Here is a 12,883-nt window from a genome sequence, read left to right on the forward strand (position 1 = left end):
TCATTTGCTTTTCCCTAAGAAACAGCAACCTTAGACAGGGGCCCTGGAAATCTTCAGCTCGCGCGAAGGTGGGGGGAGGGGTAGACGACGACCAGGCCTCTGCTGTGAATTGCTTTGTCTGGGGAGCACAGCCCAAACCCCATTCCTGACTCTATTGCCTGTTAGAAGCTGTGCAGTCCAGAATCCCACTGTCCCTCCACCCTAGTGGTCCAGAACCAGGGATCATCCATGTGGACTGAGCTTCATCTCCTGTCATCACCAGGCCAGATCTGAGGAAACCGTTTCACAGACTTAAGAATCTTTTCTTTAATCTTTAATTTAAGAAGCAACAGGATGCTGGGGGTTTCTCAGGCTGGCAGGAAGCAATGAAGAAGAAACCATATTCAAAGTGAGAGGAAAGAGTGGGCAGAGACGGAAACCCCCTCTGTGCGGGGCGGGGGGGGGGGGGGAGGGTGTCAGGAGGTGGGGGAGGAAGTAGCTAAAAGGAACTAGTTAGTGAAATCAGTCCAGTGAGTCACCCTCCTCCTCCACACCAAGTCAGAGCCCTGTGACACAAATGCACCCTCCCCCTTCCTAGGGAAGTCCTACAGCACGAGGGCGGGGCAAGTCAGTGATCATGTGCTTTAGGGGGGCACTGGGAAGAAGGGAAGAGGGAGTAAAAACTGGCAGCCCAGGCAGGAGCAGCATCTAGAGGAGGCAGCTGGTAAAAGGGATTCCAGTGCCTGTGGTCCCTGCGCCTGCAGACTCTCCAGTGAAGCCTTCTCCTCCTTCTCTCCTTCCCTCTACTCTTCTCTCTCCTCCTTCCTCCTAGCTTCTCCTCCTGGAGCCCAGGTTCAGGTCCAAAGTCAGCAAAAAGAAATTCAACTCCAAAGTTCGGGGCGTGGCGGACTTCAGATTAGGACGGCAGCAAACTGTAGAACACAGAACGCCCTGATGGAGACCATGTCTGGGTTCGTGGTCCTACCACAGCCAGTGTCTGTGTTAATGTCATGGGCCCATGATGCCACCAAAGGCCACACAGCTGTCCAGAGTCTAGGCTACAACCTGTGACCTTGCTGGTGCCTGTGTGCTGTTTTTGCTACCCGGCCAAGCCTATTTGAGTGGTCGGTTCTTTGACCTGGGGCCATGATATCATCCAGACTAGGGCCTCTGTCTGGGTCCATGGCCCTGCCATAGCCCGGGTCTGTGGGAATATCCGCAAATCCTGACACCATTAAAGGTCATACCAGGGGTCTAAGCTGACACCTGGGGCTATGTTGGTGTCCCAGGGCCTTGTTGCCATGGGAGTCATGCTTGAAAAATTTATAGTGCAGGGGACACTGGCAGGTCCCCCTGAGGATGGGAGACTGCAGACAGGACACAGATAATGCCATAGGGACAGAGATTGGGTGTAAAGGGGGGTGTAGAGGGGAGGGAAGGAAGGAAGGACCGGAGGGGGAGAGAGAGAGAGAGAGAGAGAGAGAGAGAGAGAGAGAGAGAGAGAGAGAGAGAAGAAAAAAAGGAAAGGAGGAGAAGGGGCAGGGGAGAGACAGAGAGCTGCCTCTTCAGAAGAACAGAAGGGAGAGAGGAAAGAGGGCCCAGACCTCTTTTGGGTGGTGCTGGGGTAATATCAGTTGGTGGTTCTTCCTGCATCCGGGTATCGCTTCAGGGTAAACCACTGAGACTCAGGCCTCCATTTAAATTTATTAAAGGCCTATCCTACTCTGGCAGGTGATAATGGATGGAAGTAAAGAACTTCCTTTGGGTGAAGGCAAAAAGGGAAGAGTTGGGAGTGGGTGGAATTTGTCTCTTAAATGGACAGGGTACTGTCTGGGTTCATCCTGCCAGGTAACTGGAAAGGCAGGCATAATCCTAACAATGCTGATACACATGGTCTGCCCTGCCACTTGGGATCATGGTGAAATCTGTGCCAGGATGCAGCCAACGACTGTTTCTGAGTCTGTGGCCTATCAGAGCTGGGGTCTGTATTGACGGCTGTGGCCTATCAGAGCTGGGGTCTGCATTGATGTCTGTGGCCCATGTTGCCACCAGAGACTACACAGATGCCCAGGGTCTGAACTACAACCTGTGACCATGAGAGTGTCTGAGGACCATGCTGTTGCCAGGGCCATGCTGATCTGAGTGGCCTGTGCTGTCTCCCAGAGGCATGGTGACATGGTCTTATCAGCAACCTGAGACCACGTTGGTACCTGAAAGTCATGCTACCACCAGAGCCACACTGACCCAGGTAGGTGGCCTAGGCTGCCACTGAGGCCATGGTGAAATCTGTACCCTAGACTCTGCCAAGGGCTGTGGGAGCCAGCCATGATAAGATAAGTATGGGCAGGTCACCCAAAGGAAGTTCTTTACTTCCAACCATTATCACCTGCCAGAGTAGGACTAGGCCATTAATAAATTTAAATGGAGGCCTGAGTCTCAGTAGTTTACCCTGAGGTAGTATACCTGGCTACAGGAAGAACCACCAACTGATATTACCCCAGCACCACCCACAAACAGACCATCCAAAGGAAATGCCTAACATTCCAACCACTGTAGATAGGCCAACCTGCCAACATACACTCACCAGGACACCCCTAGACAAATGTCAGCCAATCGGGGATCCTGAACCTCAGAAACCCCACACCCCCACCTTTACTACTATAAAAACCCAACTCTAACTGAGCTCGGGGCTCTCCATTTATTCCAATATGTTGGACATGCGGAGAGACCGAGTTTGCAGACTTGCTTAAAATAAAGGTTCTTTGCTTTTACACATGGGACTCGATCTCCTTGTTGATTTTTGCAGGGACTTTGCGGATTTGGACTTCAGAGGGCCATGTCTGGTTCTGGGGTTCTACTGCAGCTGGAATCTGTGATGGTGTCCATGGCCCAAGTTAGCACAGGGGGTCATGGAACCAGGCTGTGCTGAGCCAGTCCCACACTGGGATAGAAGTCCCTGCCCCTATCTGGATAGTGAAGCAGGAGAGCTGGTCCCCTCATGGTAGTCCCCCATTCAGGAAAGCTGGCCCCACCCCTCACTACAGCGGTACACCTCTGCTGGGCAGGACACTAGAGCTGACCTGTGGTCAGGGACACAGCTGAGCTGACCCTGGAGGCTTGAGAGCAGAACAGCCTACCCCACCATTCCTTGTCTGCCATGTGGTGGCGTGGGTGGGAGAAAGATGCCTCCCCTCCTTCCCACTTGCCTGTTACCACCTGTGGCAGGTGACAGAGCTGGAGCCAGGGTCACAAGAGTGAGAGCTAGCCCTGCCCCTCACCAGCTGCAGCACACAGGAGACTGGGCCCTGCAGCCTGCCTGGGCAGCACACTAGAGCCAACCCTGTTGTGGGGGCGGGGTCCAGGCTAGTTGGCCCTGAAGGCATGAGAGCAAGAGAGCTGACTCTGCCCCCACCTCATATGCCCCCACAGCAACCAGGATACTGGAGCCTGCTTCTGTCCTGGGAGAAACAGTATAGCTGTTCCTGGTGGTATGAGTGTGGGTGACCGGGGTCTGAGGACCTGGGAATAGGTGAGCTGGTTCCACCCCTGCTGCAGGCTGAGTGAGCTTGCCAAGGCACTAGAGACTATACTGGGAAGCTGGCAGGCTGGCCCATCCAGCTACAACCTACGCTCAGATCCAGGGATATGAGTTGACCCAGCCCAACATCTGTTGGGTCTGGGATCACACACTGGTGGTGGGACCAACCACTAAATTCTATTAAACCACACGCAAGCTTCAGAAAAAGAAAAAAAAAATCATCATGGGGCACAGAAAGCTTGTCAGCTACAGCTGTGACCACAGCCAGAGATCAGGCTTCTGGAACTGGGGCAACGGGAGCTGGTTTGGGCCTCTCTCATGGTAAAATCAAGCACCAGGTGTGGGTCAAAGAGCTTTTACAGCCTTGAGGTCAGGCTTAAAGTCGCATTACCTATTAAGTTTTACAACTTTTGGTTATAGGACGTTAGAATGTTAGCTTGGGATGGTTGCGAAAGCCTATGGCTGTCACATCTGCTTTTCGCTGTCCCTGAAAGAATGCAAGGCAGAGAGTAGAGTCGCATAGGGGACTGTTAAAAATTAAGGGAACACAAGCAGAGGGTCCCATAGAGGCAACAGGTAGAAGCTAACCTTTGTCCGCAATACCTGCCTAGCAGGGAAGCTGGGAGGCAGGAGACAATTGGTAAAAGTTTCCCTCTGTCCACAGTAGCTGCCAGGATGTCTGCCCTTAAAAAAGGAAGTGTTTGGTAAAGGTTAACAGTGGCTGCCGTCTTTATTTTTTTTTATTCCTTCCAAAATGTGTTTGGGCTTCCAACTTTATATTTCTATATTCCTGGACCCTTTGTTTCTATATTCTGTTACTAGATTCCTCACATACCCCTCATCTAGGAAGTGTTGGAGCATGTGAAGGAATGAACCTACAGATCAAGACGGCAGGATCTCCATGACACAGGACAGTGACAGGATATCCAAGAGGAGCCCCAGCGTTCTTACAGTTCTTTACATTGGGGTAGCACAAGCCAGAGACCTTGAGCCAGACCAATGACTCATGGCAATGAACTCTTGAATGTATGTAAAGATGAATGGAGTAATGGGTAAACTGTGGGACCCAACGGGCCACGCTACAGCTTCCATTACAAGAGTCTCTCCCTCTTTCTCTCTCTCTCTCTCTCTTTCTCTCTCTCTCTCTAATTTTGTTCATTAGTTTGTGTTAAGTTGGGAGCATAACCCCAGTCCCTGGCATCCATCCCAGCCCCCTGGCCTGTGAGTTGAATTGGTCTGGACTCCAAATCCTAGCATGCCAGGTCCTGACCCCTCCTGGGGTGGAGGGTCAGGACCATTCCCACAGGGTATTTAAGTGGGCTCCCAGAGGAGGACCACGTGGTCCCAGGTTTGCATGTGCTCCTCGCTTTTCTATCTCCCCTGCCATGCTCTTGGTCACCCGAGAGCGCTGCACTAAATAAAACATGGATGTTTTAAATTGGTTTAATCTATTTTAATTGGATTTTTGTGTGCAGGTGGAACACAAAAATCTTAGAATTTTTTCCTAACAGGTCGGATTATGCTTTACATTTGGTTTGGTTCGGGCGGAAGCTGCAACAGCAGAGGGAGGATGCAATGGAATGAAGAGATAAGTGGGATCAGATCGTGACGAGAAATCCACGAAGAATCAATAAAAGAAAAAAAGATTGCTGTCTTTAAGGTATCAGCGCAGACACAGAAAGTGTAGCAGCTGCTTTGCTAAAAGAAATCTGTGCACAGAAGAAAACATTTCCTCCCTTCCTCTTCTCCCCTCTGCCTTCCTCCTTCTCCTTGCTCCCCATCTTTGCCTGCATTTGGGGACCTTGACCCAGTGTGTAAGAGCTGAGGGGCAGGGCAGAGGAGAGCAAAGACAGGTTACTGCAGAGGTGAGGTGCAGGGCAGAGGAGAGCAGAGACAACTACAGCAGAGGTGAGGGGCTGAGGAGAGCAGAGGAGGGCAGAGTCAGCTACTGCTGAGGTCCAGAGAGAAGAGACTGAGAGAGCAGTAAGAGGCTGGAGAGGGAGGGAGGGGTCCTCAGGACCCGGACGTAGGTCTCTCTCCACCACCAACTTCAGGCATACAATCATATTATACCACAGAGCTATGTGGTTTGGTCTCATCTGCCTCACTCCTGGACTCACTGAAGCGATGCCCCATGCATCCTGCTGTCTTCTAGTGTTTTCCATCACTGCCATGCTCCTGAGCTGCTCAGTCCTCAGTAGGAGATGGTGCCTGACGCCTTGAACCTTACTTGATTCAGCAAACCCAAACTTGTGCACAGGTCCACAGGTGCACCTGCTGGACTCATTTCCCAGAACTGCACATTGTCAGCTTTTTAAGTTTTTAAAAAACATTTAAGGTTAGGTTTACAACTCCTGGATTGCTAATCATTTCTTGGAGTTTCCGCAATTATGTTGCCAATACATGTAGATTTACCCAAAACAAACTGATCTCTTGATGAGTTTTTCCAGTGAACATAATGTAACACTGTACATTAACACTTTCTACTGTCTACAATAAAGTTCCATATGGAAAGAGAGTGGTGGGTTAGCACTTTACTTCATGAAGGTCTTAAAAGTCATAGGCAAGGGAGAGTTCAGTGCTGTAGAGGACTCAGTCACAGAACAACACAACACAGGAAGGGAGGGAGGGAGGGAATGAAAGAGGAAGAAAGGAAGGAGAAAAAGGAAAGAGGAAAATAAGAATTAAAGCAGGTTTTCATTATGCTGAATATCTTGGCCAACCTCAATGGAGAGAAGTCTACAGTTAAACAAGTCTTTTTATATGAATTTTGCTTCTTTTAACCTTAAAGTTGGATTTTCAAGACAGCCTGATTTTGGAGGAATGGAGAAAGAGCCACTCAGGTGATACAGCAAGAACTCACGTGAGCATTTTGTCAGACTAGACCACACGGTGGCCTTTTCTTTTCCCGAGAGCCTGCAGGAAGGGTTACTAAGTACAGGAGGGGCTGCAGGAAGGATATGGTGAAGATCACACACACCCCAGGACCAGGACATTGCTCAGCCCTCGTGGTTATTTTCTGTTTTCCTTTCTCTTGCTTACAGGGACGCCTGGTATGTTTTCCTTCTACCACTGATCAGTTCCTTCCACCTAAATAGGTCCCCTTCTGATATCAGTTTGAAGAGTTTCTCTTTGCAGTTTAGAGCAAGATCATTAGTACTGATTGAACTCAGTTAGTGATCACCAATGAACTCAAACGTTGAAGAATTTGTGACCTCTTATCTTCTCCCTACTCAGAAGATGCCACATAGCAAGGATGTCAGCTCCTCGCAGTAACCTGTGTGTGATCTTCAGCGCTCTGACACAGTGGCAAATCTCTGATTGCGAATGTTGGGTCCACACAGGTGTGTGAACATGGGGCAGATCACCAAGTCTAAAAAAACAGAAGCAGATTTTATTCCAGGAAAAAAATAAAGAATTAAAATAAAAATCTCCATGGGGCACAAAAAGTTTATCAGCCAGCTGAGACCACACCAGAGATGGATTTTGTAAGGCTATGCCAAAGGCTGTTCTGAATCTACCTTCTTATAGTAGGGGTGTCAAGCATTAGGTCTGAACAAAGGAATTCTTACAATCTCAAGGTAAAACTCCGATACAGATTGCCTTACTTTACAATCTTCACTTTTCAGTTAAACTAGTGTGTGTACTGACTCTATTGTCTTCCTTGGTACTTCCAGGTGGTGTTTACTGAAGCCCTGTGCTCTCCCCTTTGATGCTGCCAGTTTCACGTAGCAGGGATAAGGGGCAACCCAGAGGTCATATATCTATCTCCTAGAAGTTAACTCAGCTCAAATCCCTTGTTAATTAAGGATGGATGGGGGGTGGGGGGTGTTAGGCTCTTCGTTTGCAGAGAGATGCTTCGGCCTTGTATATAGAGCTATGGGATGTAAAGCACAGTAATCCACTGTTAATAGTTAATCCTTAAACTGCTTAGAGAGCTGCTGACAGCCTGCTCTCATTCTCCTAGGCTTACAACTTTATATTTCTTATACATTTTTATTTTTGGAATCTACATTTTTATATACTTATTGCTTTGTGCGTGCGTGTGTGCGTGTGCACGCACAGGCTGCTGGGAGGCTGCCTCTTCCCTCTTGGCCTCTCAGTTTCCGGGTGGGTGTGCTTTGGGCGCCAAATGGGAGAGGGAGGTGAAAGATGGATGCAGCAGCAAACTCAGGCTCTGGCCTCCCGCTGTTCGATGGCCCGACTTGGCAGTCAAGCCCCCACCTGGCTTGCATCTGGATGTAGTGAAAGGAGACAGGCTAATGGAGAAACTGATTATCGATGAGAAGAAGTATTACTTATTTGGGAGAAACCCTGATTTGTTTGACTTCACCATCGATCACCAGTCTTGCTCTGGAGTTCACGCGGCACCTGCAGAGAGTTTTCTTGGTAGATCTCAACAGCACTCGAGGGACTTTCTTGGGTCACATTTGGGTGAAATCTCACTAGCCTCAAGAGATTCCCATCGGTTCCACGGTCTCATTTGGTGCATCCACAAGGCATACACTCTGCGAGAGAAGCCTCAGACATGGCCATCAGCTGTTAAGGGAGACGAGAAGATGGGTGGATTGGATGATGAACTCAAGGGCTTGCAGGGACTTCCAGAAGAGGAGACCGAGATTGATAATCTGACAGAGTTCAACACTGCCCAGAGCAAACGGATTTCAATTCTCACTATTGAGGAGGGAAATCCGGACATTCAGAGACCAAAGAGGAGGAGGAAGAACTCACAGGTGACTTTTAGTGAGGACGATGAAATTATCAACTCAGAGGATGTGGATTCCTCTGTCGGGGGGCTTCCAGAACATGGTGCAGACTGCAGTGGTTCTAGTCAAGAAGAAACGGATGGAGGGCTCTGGCTTTCTGGGCCTGGAGGAGACAGGAAGCAGGCGCATACAGAACTTTGCCTTCAGTGGAGGATTATACAGGGCTCCCAACAGCTTGGCATCCATGGGACAGCACTCAGCGGGGACTTGCCCATGCCATACCCGAACCTTGCCCCTGATGTGGACTTGACTCCTGTTGTGCCATCGGCAGTGACCATAACCTCCACACCAAACCTTGCAGTCTATAACCCTGAAGCTGTCAATGAACCTAAGAAGAAGAAACCCACAGCTTCCTTATTGATTTGATAATTTTGACTATGGAGCGTGTGGGATGGGTGGGATGGGTGGAAGCTGGCAAAGGGGCTAATGATCTAGGGCGGAAACTTTCTCTGTGTGCGGTATCGTCTTTCAGAAAGTTTCCTGGGCCCCTAACATGTAATATTGAGACTAGGGGTGGGCTAAAATACCAGTTAGAGACCTGAGTCAGAACCCCTAAGGGTGGAGAAAGGCTCTCCAGGCCCTAAGCAGACTGCCCTGGTGCTTTCCCTCTGCCTCCATAGCCTAGGGCCTTTTTCATGTGAAGTCACACACACACTCAGGGGGAATCCAGAGCTATAGAGTCCTGTGCTGCCCTCTTGTGGCATCAACTTTTGTGTGTGCCATGAGGCCGTTTAAGACTATGACCAGTCAGGGTGGCTCACGTTGAACAGGAAAAGACTCTACTTTGCAAGGGTCAGGTTCATATCAGGAGGACATTGCCCAGCTGTTGGTTTGGAGGCTCCCCCCATTCCCACATACCCCCTCCCCCACCCAGTAGAGCGGTCTGGTTATTCAGAGCTCCAGGCTAGACCTGGCTAACAGGAGACAAGGAAGGAACCATTGTATGATCTTTGCATAGATTTGTACATCTGTGTAATAGGGCCTTTTCTGCTCCAAGTGTAGCTTTTTACCTGTAACCTTTATTACATTGTAAATTAATGGTAAGCTGGTTCCTTAGTTTTTGAATTTCTTCCTCTCGATCTTAATTCTGCTTTGCAGGATGTTCCTTGTTCTATGCAGATCTTCCACGTAATGGAATTCCTGTTTCATCCAGTCCAGCTCTGTCTCCAGCTCTTGTTTAGAGACGTTCTGCCTAGCTATCTGGTCTTGCAGATCTTGTAACTGTTCTCTTGTTGACTGTGCTTCACTAACCTGCTGAGCCTCCATATCCTGCAACTCAGATCTCAGCTGATATATCTGGCCCATCCGCTTCTGGGTCTTCTTTTGCATCTCCTTCTCACATCAAAGTTCTTCTAGCTCCATGCTGCCAGCAGTACTGCTATCCAGGCCTTCAAAACTGGAGCCTTCCTTTAAACCGGTTATCAATTTTTCTTTAGACTGCAGTATTCACATAGCTTTCTGCTTGCAGTTAATTAATTCCTGCTTAGAAGACGCCACGCTAGACCTGTGCAGCTTGACTTGCTGCTGGAGCCCATCAACCTTCTTCTTCTCCTCAGAGTCCTTTCTTTCCGCCAGAGTAACTGCTTCTGCCAAATTCTGACGTTCCGCTTCCATTTTACTAAGGCATTCAGTGAATTCACTCTGCGTCTGTTTGTAGCTCTCCGGCTTTCTTCAGAGTGGCATCGGCTTCATGCAGCCTCTCCTGAAGAGTTTGTAGAGCGTGGTTCTGTAGGCTACCGCCTTCATTGTGATCCTGCATTATTGGTGACTTTTCACTTTGCAAGGCTTCCAGTGCTACCCTGCGGGATCTCAGCACCTGCCAGCCTTCCGCGGTTGCACTTTGAGCACAGCCAGCTGGGAATCCTTTGCAGCCACTGCTACAATAAGGTCATCCACTTGGGCTCATAGTTCCCGAGTTATTCCATCACTCTTTGAATAGTCAACATTCCATTTTTCAACTCTTGCCCTTGCCTTATTTAATTCTTCTTGAGTTTCTTTGGATCAATGAAGTAGTGAGGCCATTTCCTGGTTTAAACGCTGGACTTCATTCCTGAGCAACTCCAGGCGGAGATTAGACAATTCCTGTGATCTGTTCCCATCAGTAGGTGCTATTCTGTGCTCGGTGCTTTCCTTCATTGGTATATCTAGAAATCTATTTACCAAAATTTGGATGCCAGGAAAATGTTCTGCCATTTTTATGATTCTAAAGTAAGTGATCATTTCAAAACATCAAAAAATGACTTTTTAATAATTTATATGTTTTTTCCAGAATAGTATTTCCAGGCTTTATGTTTTAGATGTTTTGATTACTGGGGTTGTGGTTCTCAGAATTGTGACTTAGATACTGAAGACCAAGGAAGTAAGAGGACATGCTAGCACGACAGCCTGAGCACTGCCCTTTCCTATGGGTCCTATGGGTCTTGAACCTTTTTGGAAATCTGCCGTATTCACTATACGCTGCTATGAGCTGTCTCCATTTATTTTATGCATATCCCGTGCCTTGCCTCTGTGATTTGGGACATGTGGGAAGTCCTTCCTGGGTTGTCACATACAATCACAGATTTAACAGCAATAGTACACACAGCTGAGCAGCAACACTGCATCCATCATTATTTTCTTCACTAACTTCTCTAGGGAGAGTGTCTTCCGTGATTAGAGTCCCCATGCATTTCCTCAGCAAGAAGGATGGCTATGCAGATTGGGACAGGCTTTTGGTTTTTTATTATTTACCTATTTATGTTGATGCATGAGCTCTCTTCAAAGCCCTGGCTGTCCCGAAATTCTCTATGTATATTAAGATGATGTGCCATCCTCCACACTCTGAAATTAAAGGCATGGGCCTCATCCCCGACTCAGGGACACATTTTTAAAGCACTGGTTCATAGTTGCATTCATTATCAGCCAATCTCTTTTCCAGCATTTGGTTACTACTCTGTGAGGTTATCAAAAGACGCATTTTCCATATTTTTTATAGAATCAGAGAACATTATCCCCTACATACTGTGAAATACCTTTGCACCATAGTTCATTTTCCATGTCAAGCCAGTCTCAAACATCATTTAAGACATTCCACAAAACGAGTGCCATTCCTTCCATCAGCACTATGTGTAGTTTTCTTTTATTTGGATTTTAATGAATTGTCATGCATGTGTTCCTGCTATTTGCTGTGGAAAATAAACTTCTGAAATACAGCCCGGGGGGGGGGAATGGGCGAAAGACATTCCACAAAAGTAAAGTATCTAATTCTTTGTGTTTAAAATTTTAGAGGCACTACTACAGAGCTACAATATGGAAAACAGCCTGGTATTTGGCAGAAAAATAGACAGGAGGATGAATGGAACAGAATCGAAGACCCAGATATTAACCCATACACCTTTGAACGTCTGGTTTTTGACAAAGAAGCAAAAAATATCAAATGGAAATAAGAAAGCATATTTAATAAATGGTGCACGCATAACTGGATCAACATGTAGAAAAATGAAAATAGACTAATATCTCTCACTATGCACAAAACTCAAGTCCAAAAGGATCAAAGACCTCAACATAAAGCCAGCCACACTAAACCTGATAGAAGAGAAAGTGGAAAGTACACTTAAACACATTGGCACAGGAGACCACTTCCTAAATATAACCCCAGTAGCACAGACACTGAGACAAACAATTAATAAATGGGACCTCCTGAAACTGAAAAGCTTCTGTAAAGCAAAGGACATGGTCAACAAGACAAAATGACAGCCTACAGAATGGGAAAAGATCTTCACTAACCCCACATCAGACAGAGGTCTGATCTCCAAAATATACAAAGAACTCAAGAAATTGATCATCAAAAGAACCAATAATCAAATCATTTCTGCAGGACCCATAGGCATATTCTGTGTGGGCAGTGCTGGCAGGAGAGACTGCGTATTTTGATTAGAGTCTGCTATTGTAGCAAGGTATACCAGGTCGTATGCAACATCTGCTGATACTGAGAGCACTCTGACGCCTTCCCTTTAATCTGATAGTCCATTATACACTGAATAAGATAGTTATTTTCATCCAGCATCTTCTGGATGGTGGTGGGCATGATCTCCCCCTTGTCTCGCTGCTTCGGGGCTGCGAATGCCACAGACATGTTGCCACCAAGCCTGCAATCGGCGAGTCCTGGTATAAATTCATATATATTGATACAAATTCCAATTATATTGAATATGCTCCTATTTTGGTTTGCAATATTTGTATACCTATGCAAAGTTATTTTGTCATCTTGTATGCATGAATGTTTCTATTGCTGTTTAAGAAATTTCATATACTAATACAATTTTAGGATATTTTTATCATATTGCACTATACATTTCTACCTCTGATCAAGATACTTATACATTGTTTACATTTTGAGGTCATTGTCCTCATTTTCTGCACAATTTTTTAAAGATTGTATAATAATCTAATATGAAGTCTCATTCTTTAAGTTATATAGGTATTAAGATCTACAGGTCAATAGTCATTCGTGTTTGTCATACTTATAGTTAGACTAATCAGGTCCTTTAGATACATAGAGATTGTATTCCACACAGGTAGGTAGTCTTCAACCACTTTAAAGAACTGTAGAATGTAGTAT

The 12,883-nt window shown here is 47.0% G+C and overlaps 2 pseudogenes; one reads left to right on the forward strand and one right to left on the reverse strand.

Annotated features, from left to right (window-relative positions):
• The first annotated feature begins 7,669 nt into the window (after nucleotides 1–7,669).
• Nucleotides 7,670–8,649, forward strand: LOC148120836 (nuclear inhibitor of protein phosphatase 1 pseudogene; annotated as a pseudogene).
• Nucleotides 8,650–9,289: 640 nt separating this feature from the next.
• The window catches only part of LOC148120837 (golgin subfamily A member 5 pseudogene), a 107,073-nt pseudogene continuing 103,479 nt past the window's right edge, over nucleotides 9,290–12,883 (reverse strand).

Source organism: Myodes glareolus, chromosome 9 (assembly GCF_982192425.1).
Source record: "Myodes glareolus chromosome 9, mMyoGla1.1, whole genome shotgun sequence".
NCBI lineage: Eukaryota > Metazoa > Chordata > Mammalia > Rodentia > Cricetidae > Myodes > Myodes glareolus.